Source organism: Mus musculus, chromosome 4, assembly GCF_000001635.26.
Source record: "Mus musculus strain C57BL/6J chromosome 4, GRCm38.p6 C57BL/6J".
NCBI lineage: Eukaryota > Metazoa > Chordata > Mammalia > Rodentia > Muridae > Mus > Mus musculus.
In genome coordinates this window covers 22,354,752-22,369,042 of record NC_000070.6, presented here as the reverse complement: position 1 = coordinate 22,369,042, position 14,291 = coordinate 22,354,752, and the positions used below count along the sequence as shown (strand labels likewise).

Sequence of the window (14,291 nt, the reverse complement as noted above, 5' to 3'; positions counted from 1 at the left end):
TAGCAAAATGGAAAAAAAGGAATGTAAATAAAGAATATATCCAATAAAAAAAATTTTTTTTTAAATTCTGGACTAGTTTGTAACCTTCCATAGTCAAGAAGACACCAGGAGGCCTCTCTTGTTTCAAGCCATCTCTACTAACTTACTCTTGTTAAGTTAGTAAAAAGCCCACTACCTGTCAATATGAAAAGGGAATCTGAACTTGTAATATCCTGGCTCCAACTTCTTCTATGTAGAAAAAGAACACAAAACTCCCTTCCCTACCCCCTTTTTAAAATTTAAGTAGAGCAATGTTGCAGCCTATAAAATGTGAGCACTATGATTACAATGTAGAACCTGTATTATTCCAAACCTCCAATGGCTGTTTCTGAAATACAAGATTCAATGTACATTCCTTATACTGAGGTGTCCCACGAGCCAGGCAGCACTTCTTTGCTAACTTAGAAAACTCATATTTTATTTTATATTTTACTTCATGTCTCAACACTCACTTCTTTTCCACCCAAGTTGCCTGGCAGCAGCAAGCTTGCTCTCTAACACCAAATCGTCCTGCATTTGTCTCAGAAATATGTTTAGCAGGGTTTATATTTAGTAATACATTTTTGTGAAGTACTAAGCGCAGGCAAAGGAAGGTCTTCATTTCTTAATCCGTAGCTTGATGCATACTCCGTATTTTAGCGTTTTGATAGAAAGATGATATGGAACAAAACCAAAAGAGCTCAGAATCATCTAAGAATGCGCACCAGCATCTTCTGCCTCTCTGTGCCAGCCTGGTCTAAACACACTGAGGTGCTGTATAAAATGCTAACCAGTGCAATAATAAAGTATTATGTGTAAAACAGGTGTAGAGAATGCACACTTGTGAGAAGCAGGAAGGTCCAGAGCAGAGGACAAGCCCTGGAGCTAACCTGACTCACCGGCTACTTTATTAGCCAAACTGGCTACAACAGAACACACTAACAACCAGAAAGAGAATTACTGATCCCTACAAACACGGGCAATGTTTGGAAGGAACTTCATAAAGCCCAAATCAGAAGGAATCCTGTCCATGGAACCAGAGCTAAGAAACTGGCTCCCTCCCTCGCCAGAAAACCCCATGCACAGTGTCACCATCAGGCCATGCCTTGCACTCGGCCTGAGTTTGCACCACCTTAGATTTGGGATTCCACTGACCAGAGTGAAAGAACTGGAAAACCAAAATAGTTTCAAACTGGGAACATTATGGACATTGTAGGCACAAATATGTAACATTGTTTCCACACAGGGGAGGGGGGGACCCTTTCTGAAGATGCATGCCGGTGAAAACTCAGCCACTCCAAAATGAATCACCAAGGGGTCAGCTGCTGAAGGCAGCAGAGAGGGATTTGCACCCTCCAGGACAAGGAAAGTTAGAACAACCAGAGAGAGACCTTGGGGAAAGGCCGTGAGGCAAGCAGGGAGAAAAGCCATGTGCTACAGCAGGGCAGTTGGTGAAAATCCTGCCACAAGAGGCAGCACATCAGACACTGCCTCTCCCTCACACTAAGCTCCTGCTTACTCCTCAGAAAACCATCAGTGTAATGAGACCCAGGAAACATCTACAGCGCAGGGTAGGGATCTTCAGTAATGTCAGCCCTCACAATCATTCTTCACAAAAGGATGCCGGCGAGTTCTTACCACTGCAGATTACACATAATGCAAAATCCAGCGAGCCTGTCATACAGGAAATAGTATTTTTGAGCTGTGTAAAAGCTAAGTAAAATTTGCATTAAGGGAACACATGTAAAACCTGAGTCATATAGTGTAAATATATGTTATATGGTCAAGTTTCTTCAGATTGAAAATATAAAATGGAAATGCTATTTTTTCTTAATTCTGAATTAAAGAGAATCTTTAGTTAATTTTTATAAAAGTAAGCTTAAAAACTAATATAAAATACTATAGTACTACAAAAGAATGATTATAAATGTACCTTTAGGGAATGAATTATAAAATGTACCTTTAGGGAGAAATTTTCAAGTTCACACAAAAAGCTATTGTGAAGACTCTCATAGCATAAAAAATATGACTTTGCAGTTAATAAGTCAAAGTTGGCAAGACAGTGGCCTTCAGGTTTAGTTATTACTTAATTCAGTTCCTTATCGATCGTGGTTATGAGGTGAGAAACTTTGAGGTCTCCACAAATGGCCATCAGAGCATCAATGATCATGAGTCAAGAAGGAACTGCCATTCAGCATAACTCCCTTAGTTGGTTCGAACTTCTAGAGTCTGACACTGAGCAGTTTGCTTTAGAGATATTTAAATACAGTACAATGCTGGGTAAAGTTTCCTGGCAACAACTATCTCAAATCCATGTGCACAATAAAGCTCAGGGCATAACTACATCGAGTCTCTTGCAAAGGTAACCTCTTCCATAAAGATGAGTTCTACAGCTTAAGGCCCTAGGATCTGGTGTGATTTGTCACAGATTGTGTGGAGCTGCACTGTACACGTGACACCTCCCTTACGGATGAGTTCTACTGACTAAGAAACAAAGCTAAAGGTAAAGGCTAGGAAGGGGAATTCTGAGATAAACAGTAGTCTGGGGGGGTTAGATGTGGCCTGGTCCTAGACATAGCACAGATCACCAAGCTACCAGCTGTATCCACTCTCACTTCTGGGTGGGAAACAGGTATACACATCCCTTCTACTGAAGAAACAAGCCGCTGTGCTGAACATTCCTGGTTTCCCTGGTGCTTATTTGTGAGCATAAAAACCTATGCCCTCTACAAGAACTCCCAGGACACAGCAAACTTCACACAACTACAACCAAGGAACACAAATAACTACCATTTTAAGTTGTATCTTGAGACTATCATACTCCTTGGGAAACACCTTGTTATAAAATAAGGTTTTATTCTATCTAGTACAGCTTGTTTTCAATCACATCTTGCATATTATAAAATGCTTGACCAACTTAAATAATACAATTACATACAAAGCATGAACAGTGGAAAAGAGAAGTCAAGAGAGATAGACAAGAGGGTGGGAGATACACATTTACCATGGAAAATGGAAGTGAGGTGGGAGTCAGGAGAGCCAAGGGATGCTGGACGGCAGGTAAGACATCTAGGAAGCTGGTCTAGGAGAGAGAAAAGGGACTTCGCAACAATAAACAAAAAGCGGAGACAGAATGATCCTCATCCAGAATACAAGAACCTGGAAAACAAGTTTAAAACTCAAAAGTAGACTCGCAACTTATAGGAAAGTGAAAAGACCCGGGAAGACAGAAGATGCAGGCAGAAAAGCACAGGCATTGGAAAAAGCAGGGCGCACAAACCACTTCAAAAGCCTCCCAGAGTTGAGGCCCTAAGTGACAGGAAGAAGGGTGGAGAGCAGTCCCTAGCAGTACCAATGGCAGCCGCAGGTATGCTGCGGGAACCAGTCATGAAACGATGCCTGTCTCGTTGAATCTGACTGAAACGCATCAAGAAAGGGGTCAAAGAAAGGGGTTCAATCCAAAGGTTAACAAAAGGCCATGAGAGTGGAATTATATTTGAATATGATTCATACTGCACTCAACTAGTTGTATTTAAATTAATTTCAACATTTATCCCTGTCTCCTCTAGCCATGCACAATAACACACATCCTTATATCCTCTCTGCGTCTCTGAGAACTTTTTAGTCTCCCTCCTATGTTCTCTTCCTCTTCCTCCTTCTCAGGTACACAGAGAAAGAAAATGTTCAAGGAAGAGTTTGGGTACGACAGGTACAACAAAGTTCAACCCCATTAGCACCTGTCTTCTACTCCCTTCTTTTCCACAGTTTCCTCTATGTCCCCTACTCTTCCCGAGACCCATGGTCCTGCCCACCCTCACAGTGAGTATCCATGCCTGATGTCGTGAAGTCCTCTGCTGAGTCCTCATGACTCCTTCATCTCAGCCAAGGTCCGTTTGAAAATGTGTTGACCATCCATGTTTGCTTCGCTCTCTTAGCCCTATTTCTCAGCTGCAAAGATGTTTCCTTTACAACAGATTATGAGTCCCTCTAATCCAGAGAACATATCCTACTTGAAATATGCCTGATAAAGAATATACCAATATGAGCTCAATAAACATTTCCTGATTTATATAAATTTACCACAAAAAGAATAATAAACAACCTTAAAATAAACATAGAAATGAAATTGGTGATTCCTCAAGACAAAGTTCATAAAAAAAAAAAAGGCCCATATCTTGATATGAAGAAAAAGGAGGAAAATGGATAATAAAACCTGAAACACAATAGGCCAGAATCAAATGCATGAACTTCCCTGAAGCCTTCCAAGGAGGAATAGTATACATATTGAAATTTTACTGTTCAAAGAGAATGTCAAAAAGGGGCAACTTCTGTTAGTACAAAAGCAGCCCCTGAATACATAAAAGAGACTTGACTCTGGCCACAAAGGAACTCTGATTGAAATTAAAGAAAGAGTCATGAAAGATATGATTAGAGAAGTAAAAGACAGCTATTTTCTCAAATATGAAACAGCTTTGGCACTCCAAATCTGTGCTAAGGACATGAGCTGCTTATGGAGAACCAGAAGAAACGGAAATGTGAAAGTTCTGAGACAGACATATAGACAGTGAGAGAGAGAGAGAGAGAGAGAGAGAGAGAGAGAGAGAGAGAGAGAGAACGAACCTAAGAGCTAAGACAGACTATAGAGTACCCAGCAAGGAAAATGCTATCCCCGGAACCAGGTATGCTACTGAGTAGCAAAACGTAAGTTAGCAAAGCCTCTCTTCTGTCATCACAAGTCAATACTAGATGCTTAAAACCTATGGGAAAACACACAGCACAGTAAAAAGATATGAGTAGGGTGGTGAGATGGCTCAGTGGTTAAGAGCACTGACTGTTCTTCCAGATGTCCTGAGTTCAATTACCACATGGTGGCTCACAACCATCTGTAATAATAGGATCTGATGCACTCTTTTGACAGTGTATCTGAAGACAGCTACAATGTATACATATACAAAATACAAATAAGTAAATCTTAAAAAAAAAAAGATATGAAGAAAGTATTGTAAACCTTCCAGTGCCTCTCTTCCTCTAAGTGAATACTCCAATTAAGTAAGCATCTTATTTTATTTTATGTTTGTTTGTAGGTAGCTGGCAATGGTGAAGAGATGACTTGGCCATTAGGAGTGCATACCGCTCCTGCGCTGGACTGAAGTTAAGTTCCTAGTACTTATCTCAGGAGGCTCACAACCCCTAAAACCTCAGCTCCAGGGAATCTCCAGCTGCCCTCTATGTCCTTCAAGAGCACCACACTACTGTACACAAATCCACATACGGAAACACACACATACAGAATTCAAAGCAGAATTTTTTAAAATGTCTTAAGAACAAAAAGATTTTCTTTAAAAATTCCACCAAGGCTGTGGCTCAATGCCCCTGACCCTACTGCAACAAGGCTGTGTCGAAGGCTTAGATGCCAGCCTCTAAGTACCATAGGAGATATCTGATCCTTTAAGAGGCGAGATCTACTGAAAAGAGGTCACTGGAGACAAGGACTTGAAGAGAATATGGGGACCCTGGCTCCTCCATGCCTCCCAACTTCCACGAGGTCAACAGGCCTTCCTCACATGCTCTGTTATAATGTTCTATGCCACCACTGACCTAGAGCAATAGGGACACTGACCATGACTAGAACCTCAAAATCCTGATCCAAAATAAACCCTTCCTCTTCTTGAATCAATCCTCGGGTATTTGTTATAGTGACAGAGCCTGATAAACACAGGCTCCAATACAGAATATAGAGCAGAATTCTTCATACCAATGGAGAAAAATGACTCCCATCCAGGTTTGAAAGCAGGGAAGCCACATGATAGAAATTAAAGGAATTGAGGAACTCGCTTCCAGTTTTCCAAGTATCCCCTAAAGACAGTAAGGATGTAAGTCTGGATCTCCAGAGGTCAGGTGTCTTGTGAGAAAGTGAGGCACACAAGAGACTGGATTAACTAAATGAAGAATACTAATGGCTAGTTTGCAGAATCAGATCTCATCCTTCTTCCCCCAGGTTTCTTTAACAAGTATATCGAAACTTCTAAAACATTTCACCAAGCTTGTTTACTTTAGTTAAAAGAATAGCAAAAGAGGGCTTTTTAAAGCAGAGCTGAAGGACGAGTTGAATGGTTTTCTGGGGAACAGATATGGAAAGCCTGTTCCTGCCCACCATGCTATCTGGTACAGGGAAGGTGTTTGCAACCACAGGCTACCAAACAGAGTATCTTACAGATGTATGGTATCTACACCCAACCATTTTCTTCACTGTCTCATCATGGACAAGAAAGATTAAATAGGAAAGACTAAATTTAGAAGGACAGTGAATTTTTAAGGCTTTAGTAAGAAAATGTTTATTTTTGCAGTTTCCTACATCTTTCCTAAGTCATATTTAGTATGTTTCTTTGGCTGCAAAAATAAGTAATTAGTAGATAATTGGTATTAACTTTTTAATCTTTTATTATTTTTATAAATTTACATTTCAAATGTTCTCCCCTTCCTGGCCCCCCCATGAACCCTCTACCTCACCCCCCCTTTTCCTCTAAAAGGGTACTCACCAACCCACTCCCACCTCACTACTCTAGCATCCTCCTTCTCTGAGGCATCAAGCCTCCACAGTATCAAACACATCCCCTCACACAGAGGCCAGATAAAGCAGTCCTCTGCCAATGTGTAGCAGGAGCCACAGACTGGCTCATGTATGCCCTTTGGTCAGTGTCTTAGACCCTGGGAGCTCTGAGGGGTCCACTTAGGTGATAATGTTGTTCTTTCTATGCAATGCCCTTCAGCTCCTTCAGTCCCTCCCCTAACTCTTCCACTGGGTTCTCAAGCTCAGTCTAATGGTTGGCTGTGAGCGTCTGCATCTGTCTCAGTCAGGTGCTGGCAGAGACTGTCCGAGGCCAGCCATGCCAGGCTCTTGTCTGCAAGCACATCTTAGCATCAGCAATCGTGCCAGGGTTTAGTGTTCACACATGGGATGAATCCCAAGATGGGGCAAGAACCCTGAATTTTTAACGCGCGTGTGCACACACACACACACACACACACACACACACAGAGAGAGAGAGAGAGAGAGAGAGAGAGACATTAAAATCCAGGGATGTGAGGTTGAAAACAGAATCCCCAATTGCTAAAACCATACTAACTATATGCATTTACTTCAACCAAATACTATCTATCCATTTTTGTACAGCAGAGTACATTCACTTTATTTTTTTAGATTTACAAATATTTTGTCCAGCAAAAATTCATGTTCAGTATACCAGATCTCTACTAACTAAATGGCATAACTCTTTTAAATTCACTCTGGGTCATAACTTGCATTCCAAGAAAATACGTATCCCAAGAAAATATATAAAATTATATTAAATTATATTAAAATTATGTAAGTTTCAAGAAATTTATGTAGCAAAAGCTCTGAGAACCAGCATTTGAAGAAGCAGTAAGGATTGAAGAGGTGGCTCAGTGGCTAGCATGCTTCCTGATCTCCCAAGGACCTGATGTCAGCTCCCAGTACCTCCTCCAGGCAGCTCGCAACTGCCTATAACACTAGCTCCAGGGGAAGATTAGAGCATCCTCTTCTTGCCTCTGCAGGTACCCCCACACAGGTTTCATACATGGAGCAATACACATAAACACAAATGAAAATTAAAGGAAACAATGCTGAGAAAAAATATCAATGAATAGATTGTCAAATCTTAATGGGCCAATATACAAAAAGGTATAACACATCAATAAAAGAGGAGCACATAAAAAATAAGCCAATGCTATGATACATAGCAAAAATTTACATGATGAGTAAAGAAATAGTTACTCAACCCTATCAATAGGCAAAGAAATGCAATATTAAAACAATAGTAAGATATCCCTTTTCATCCCCAAACTACCAAATGTAAAATGTGACCATTCCCTCCACATGGCATTAAGGTGTATTTGTGCATGTCTCAAGCAAAGGTGTACTGGCGTTTACAGCAAATGGCCTTGGTAGATAAAGAAACCTCCCTAGGACCACAACACACAGTTTTGTTAACTATCCGGGAGAACAAGCGTCATGTTTCCTCTTCAGCCAAAAGATGGGCAGGTTTGCTTACAGCTCACTATGAAAGAGTCAGGACTCTCTCCTTTTAACACAGCTGACTACAGGTGCTAGTGTCATGTGGCCATTGTCAGAGCACCCTGAAGACAGCACAAAATGCCACAGTCTGACAGTACTTTGTCTCTGATCTAGGAGCCTCACGCCTTCCAAAATTATCCACAGACTCTTGGCTTCCAAGAGGAAGTAATCACAAACTTGTAACCATTCTTGACAACGGTATGACAAAAATCATATAAATCAGCATTATAAATTGCATACATCGGGTGCTAGCGATCTCTTTTTGAGATTTACTGTTTTAGATTTACATGTTTTATTTTGTGTGTATGAGTATTTTGACTGCATGTATGTATGTGTCCCATGTGCTTGTCTGGTGTCTACAGAGGTTAGAGGAGGGCACTGGATCTCATGGAACTGGAGATACAGGTAGCTGTGAGTGCTGGGACCCAAACTCAGGTCTCCTACAAAAGCAACAAAGAGTCTTAAGCACCCACCCACCTCCCTAGTCTCCGTATCAGCAGCTGTATTAAAGGGTACTGTGGAAGAATCTCTGAAAATTTAAAAGTCATAAACCCTTTCACCCAACAATGTAATCATTTGCACCAAGAAAAGAAACAAATATGCAAATATATACAATAATGGCCCTCAATCACCAGGAGATGTTTTGAAATCCCACTGTGGTCCATGGAGAGCAGAGAATGCTAGGTAGATTATGATTCTTTCTAGACATATGCACTCCCATACATACATACGTACTCATAAGGGAAGTACTTAATGGCTGGCTTCTCTTTGGCGTGCTTGGACTTCTGAAGTCAGTACTCTTGATCCAAATTTGGCAACATTAAATTAAAAAAAAAAAAAGTTGCTTGAACACAGTTGATCTGACAGCCAGGTCTGTTACTTACTATGTAATGGGCATATGGACTAGACATACGTATACATGGACATATGTAGCTGGAGTAGAAAAAGATAGAGTTCACAGATCAGGAAGGGATGCACTTTCATCACACTACTCAGAATAGCACAGGATTTAAAAACTTACAAACTATTTACCCTTGGAATTTTCCACTTAATATCTTCAAACTAAGACTAACTGACACCAAGCAAAGAGACATAAGAAATAAGAAACAGCTATTCACATGCAGAAATGGCCTAGTAATTTCACATACAATAGAAATAAATGTGTAGTGTTCTAAATACTAAGAGAGAATTGGCTCAGTATTAGGTTGCTCCTAAAATAATGAGCCAAAAAAGCCTTTGAAAGGTAAGATGGCATGTGCATCTATGTAAAGACACATTCACCAGTGATGACTACTAAGTAGAAGCTGCAGAAAGCTATACCACACACTATATGAAACACACGTATACACATTTCTATCTGGAAAGAGCAAAGTACTAAGCAGTGATTATTATTTACACATCTACTACATCAGCACAGGAATTTGATTCTGTTTGTGATACCTTGTTGGAATGGTGAAACTCAAAGGGATATCTGAGAGCTTGAGCATTGAGCTTGCCTGGGCTGAAAGCAGGTATAGAATGTTGTTATGTTATCACTGATAACGGCCAACAGGACACTGCACACACGAAGAGAAGATCCCAAGTCAACAGACGTGCGACTGGGAATCAGTTTCTATGTGGAACAACTCGACAGGGTAAACGGGGTGAGCAAAAAGACAGCTTATTTAAGAATTTGGCCATTAATTCACCTGACCAAAGGAAAGGCAAATTTACAAATTTCAAAAACTGGCAAGGCATTTTAGAGGGAGGGGCGAGACACAAGGGAATTCAACTCAGTGCAGTTCTTCATACCTTTAGCCCCATCTCTCAGGGGCCAGGGCCAACAAGACCTCTAAGAGAGCCCAGCCAAGGCTACATTGAGAGCTCTACCTCAACACTCAAACACAAAAGGAATCCAACCTGCCCTCAACTAAATGTTCATTACAAAAATATCCACTGATGTTCATGATATGTCAGACAAGGTTTGAATCGCCACACACTGTAAAGCTGGAGAAACAAGAGCAGCATGGCATTACCACAGGAAGTAGGTCACTGCTAGCAGTTCAGAAGGTCTCAAGAATACACGGGCGCCAAGTGTTCACCATATACCAGCACTTGACAGGAAGAAAAAGAACAGAACTCGACAAATTGGGATGAAGTCATTGGCCAGTAATAACCAAGAAGGCACAGCATTATTTATCTCACACCAAAGTTGAGTAAGACAACAAACCATGGGGCACGTGCACGGAGGGGGGTGGGGGTTAGTCACAATCCATATTATGAAAGACCCAAGAGGACTCCAAACTTAGAACAGCGAAGACGGCAAATAGTAACGCTTCCAAGCTGAGAAGACTGGGCAGTGGCTTGGTAAAGATTCGACGACCATATTTGAAAGCAAAACATCAGCTGTAAACAACACTGTAAGACAGCAGCAACAGGACCACAAACAACCAGGTCTTAGGCCCTGACCTCTCTGACTTTGAAAACAAAGACGGAATAGGGTTCAAAAGAGCCAAAACGTGGGACAGGAATTTTTCAAATTGGTACGCAAGTCTGGAAATAATGGAATTCAATGACTACTCAAGACTGTCTAATTCTTAGCGCCACTAGATGAGACTTCACTTCCACCCAAGACTTACTCCAAGACAGAGGAGTGCGAGGGACCCTGTACTCATTAATCGTGTAGGACGAGAGAGTGGGCAAGATAAGCAGTGTGCCTGCCTTAGGATCTCCTCAGAGTGTGCGCAGGAAGCAGAGGGAGCAGGTGGCTCCCAACAGAGCAGACCAGTGGGCCACAGCCAGCTAACTTCCTGACCCTTTGTGGATTACAAGTAGAACTGACTGCTGACAGCTCTGGGACTAAGAGCACTTGGGAAGCCGATGAAATGCAGAACCAACCCCATCGCCAAACATAGTTGACAAGTGGCTGGGCCCACCCCAGACGATGGAAAGAAGGCTGCAGCCTGGCATCTCCTGGCTCGAGCCTGCCTGGACAGAAACCTTCCCGCGTGAGAGGGAAGTCAGGGCTGCGCAGCCTGCAGGCCCAGCGTCCGCAGCTCGCCGTGAGCGTGCCAGGCCCAAGAGAGCCGCGACAGGAGGCGGCGGCACCCACGTCCGGTCTCCGCCAGCACAGCGGCGCAGCACCATAGGCACGCGTGGGCCCAGAGCCTCCGCCCCGCGCTCCCCAGAGTGGCGCGCGCCCGGCCCCGCCCACGCCGAGGGGGGAACGTCGAGACCTTGAAGAGGGAGGAAGGAAGAAAGCGCCGTACCCTGCAGGGTCCGGAACTGGGCGAACAGAGCTTCGCCGCAAGCCCGCAGCGTGGGCAGCAGGAGACGGCTCCCAGTATCCCGTGCTGCTGCCGCGGCGGCGGGCCCGGCCCAGCGCGACCCGGAAGGAAGACCGAGGCCGGGAGGCGGGGCGGGGCCGGAGGCGGGGCGGGGCCTGGCGAAGGGCGGGGCCAGGGTCGGGCTGGCTGCTGCCGGATTGCCCTGGTTGTTTGAGCTGATTAGCCAGGCCAGTGGTGCTTTAGAAATGGCCTGTTTGCTCGGGGACTGGCAGCGGGTTGCAGAACCTTTACGCTACTCATCCTGCCAAAGATAGCCCTCCAGAAGTAATGTAGTTCTGCTGGAGCTTCTTCGGACTTGGTGACTCAACCCAAGTATTATGCAAAAAAGCACTTCAGCACAGGAGCACTAGAAAGAGAACTTCTAGAGCAGTAAAAGTTCTCAGCAGGCACAATCCACCAATTAATATACAAATTCTTCAGCCCTCAGAAACAAACCTTCCCTGCAGGCGCATATTCACCTGACCACCTGTGATGAAGATGCTGTCACGGGTCTCCCTTAAGTCTCCATTTCTTTTCAAATGAACCTTTCTTCAGTTGTCGTTACATCTGTCTTTCCACAAGGTTTCCATTAATAAAAAAAAACTTTAAGATTTATTTTAATTTTTTATTAATCTGTGTGTGTGTGTGTGTGTGTGTGTGTGTGCTGTTCATGCGCACACATGTGTTCAGGTGCCATTGAAGGCAGAAGAGATCAGATATCCTGGAGCTGAAATTACAGGCATTTGTGAGCTGTCAGAAGTGGATTCTGGGAACCAAACAGGGTCTCTGAAAGAGCTGTCTCTCCAGCCCTATTTATGGGAAACTCAATAATATGCTGAACCACTCATGATTTCCAATTTTCTCTTGAAGAAGCAAAATAGAAAGAATACTTGTTAATTTTATGTTACTTTCTTTTCCATCGCTGTAACAAAACATCACAGCCAAAACAATGAGACTTGGGATTCCAGATGGTTAAGAATCACTTACATACCCGGAGCACTGCAGCAAGCACCAGGTATGGTGGCACAAACAACTAAGAGCTCACATCTCCAACTGCAAACAACGAAGTACAAAGAACCAACTCGAAACAGGTAAGTCTTTGATCTGTCAAAGCCAGGCCCAATGACTGACTTCCATCAGCAAAGCCATACCTCCTCCACCTCCCCAAACAGACCAACTAGGAACCACATATTGAAAGGCCCCAGCATATAAAAGTATCTCATCCAGACCACCACATGAAGTGAAACAATTATGCTATGCTGTGTAATCTACACAAAAGTGAAATTTTAATCAAAAACTTCAAACTCAATTTCCATCTTCCATTCTTAACTGTGACACTATCTGGTGAGCTAGGTTCTAAAAGGAGAGGGTTAGAACTGGGTGTGGTGGAGCATGTCTTTAATCCCAGCCATTGGGGGGCAGAGGCAGGCAGATGTCAGTGAGTTCAAGGCCAGCAGGAAGAGCATTCCATCTCTTTAACACCAAGGGCAGCTGTGAGGTCAGCTTGTCTGTCATCTCAATCTGTTCATCACAGAGTTTTTGTAAATCTGAATATTTATTCTAAAATAAAATCTGTGTTTAAATCATGCTAATTTATTAAAAATAAAAAACCTGACCCTTTTATATTTTCTGATAAGACTTCAGTTAATGCGTATAAAGAACTCAAACTCCATTTAAACTACAGAAGTTACTCATTCTAAAATGAAGTGTGTGTTTTTAAGCAAAGACCTTCATTTAGTCTTTTATTCACTCTCCACACTTCTTTCTTCACTATATTTATTTTTTTTAATTTAATTTTTTTTTTTTTACTTATTCACTTTACATCCTGCTGATTGCCCCACTCTTGGTTATCCCCTCCCACAATCCTTCTCCCATCCCTTCCTCCCCTTCTCCTCTGAGAGGGTAGAGGCCCTCTAGGTATTTCCCAACCCTGGCACTTCTGCGAGGCTAATCACTCCCTCTCCAATTGAAGCCAGATAAGGCAGCCCAGCTAGAAAATATCCCACAGACGGGCAATAGCTTTGGGGATAGCATCCGCTCTAGTTGGTTAGGACACACATGAAGACAAGCTGTAAATCTGCTACATGTGTGTGGGAAGGCCTAGGTCCAGCCTGTGTATCTTCTTTGGTTGGTAGTTCAGACTCTGAGAACCTCAAGTGTCCTGGTTAGTTGACTCTGTTGGTCTTCCTGTGGAGTTCCTATCCCCTTCAGGGCTGCAATCCTTCCTCCCTTTCTTCCATAAGAGTCTCCAAGCTCCATCCACTGTTTGGCTGTGGGTGTCTGCATCTGTCTGAGTCAGCTGCTGGGTGGAGACTCTCAGAGGACAACATGCTCCTGTCTACAAGCATAACAGAATATCATTAAGTATCAACGGTTGGTGCTCACCCATGGGATGGGCCCCAAGTTGAAGTATGGTTTCTAACTGAAACGTAAAGCATATTCAGAAAAGGACACAAAAGCTGGATGTAGTGGATGTCCATCGGTAATCCGAGCACTTGGGAGACAGGTAGAAGGACCAGGAATTCGAGGAAAGTCTCAGTTACACAGCAAAGTCAGTGCCTTCCTGCAATAAATGAGTTAGACTTTGTCTTCAAAAAGGAAAAATATAGAGAGGAACGGGAAAGGGAAAAAAGAAACTGACACAAAAATAACTGTACAGTTGGATAAAAATAGGTACACACTCACACAATCAGTCCTCAGATAAAAACTGGATAATTACTGGTGAGAAGTCCCCATATGTCCTTCTGATCTTTTCCCATTGCCCTGTCCCCAAAGTTAGCATTATTCTGACTTTTTAAAAAAGAGTGTTTGCTCAAAACAACCCTGAGATTCCACCTTACAGCAGTCAAAATGACTAAGATCAAAAACTCAAG

The 14,291-nt window shown here is 42.7% G+C and overlaps 1 protein-coding gene across 8 annotated transcripts in view; it reads right to left on the bottom strand.

Annotated features, from left to right (window-relative positions):
- Fbxl4 (F-box and leucine-rich repeat protein 4) overlaps window positions 1-11,517 on the bottom strand; it is a 76,566-nt gene extending 65,049 nt beyond the window's left edge. For 4 of the 8 annotated variants that reach the window (XR_390324.3, XR_881066.3, XM_006537953.3 and 1 more), the window contains exon 1: window positions 11,362-11,517. The gene's annotated coding sequence lies outside the window, so the exon portion shown is untranslated. The remainder of the gene's footprint in view (window positions 1-11,361) is intronic. The other 4 variants (NR_104378.1, NR_104379.1, NR_104380.1 and 1 more) reach the window with 1 other exon arrangement.
- Between the last annotated feature and the right edge of the window lie 2,774 nt (window positions 11,518-14,291).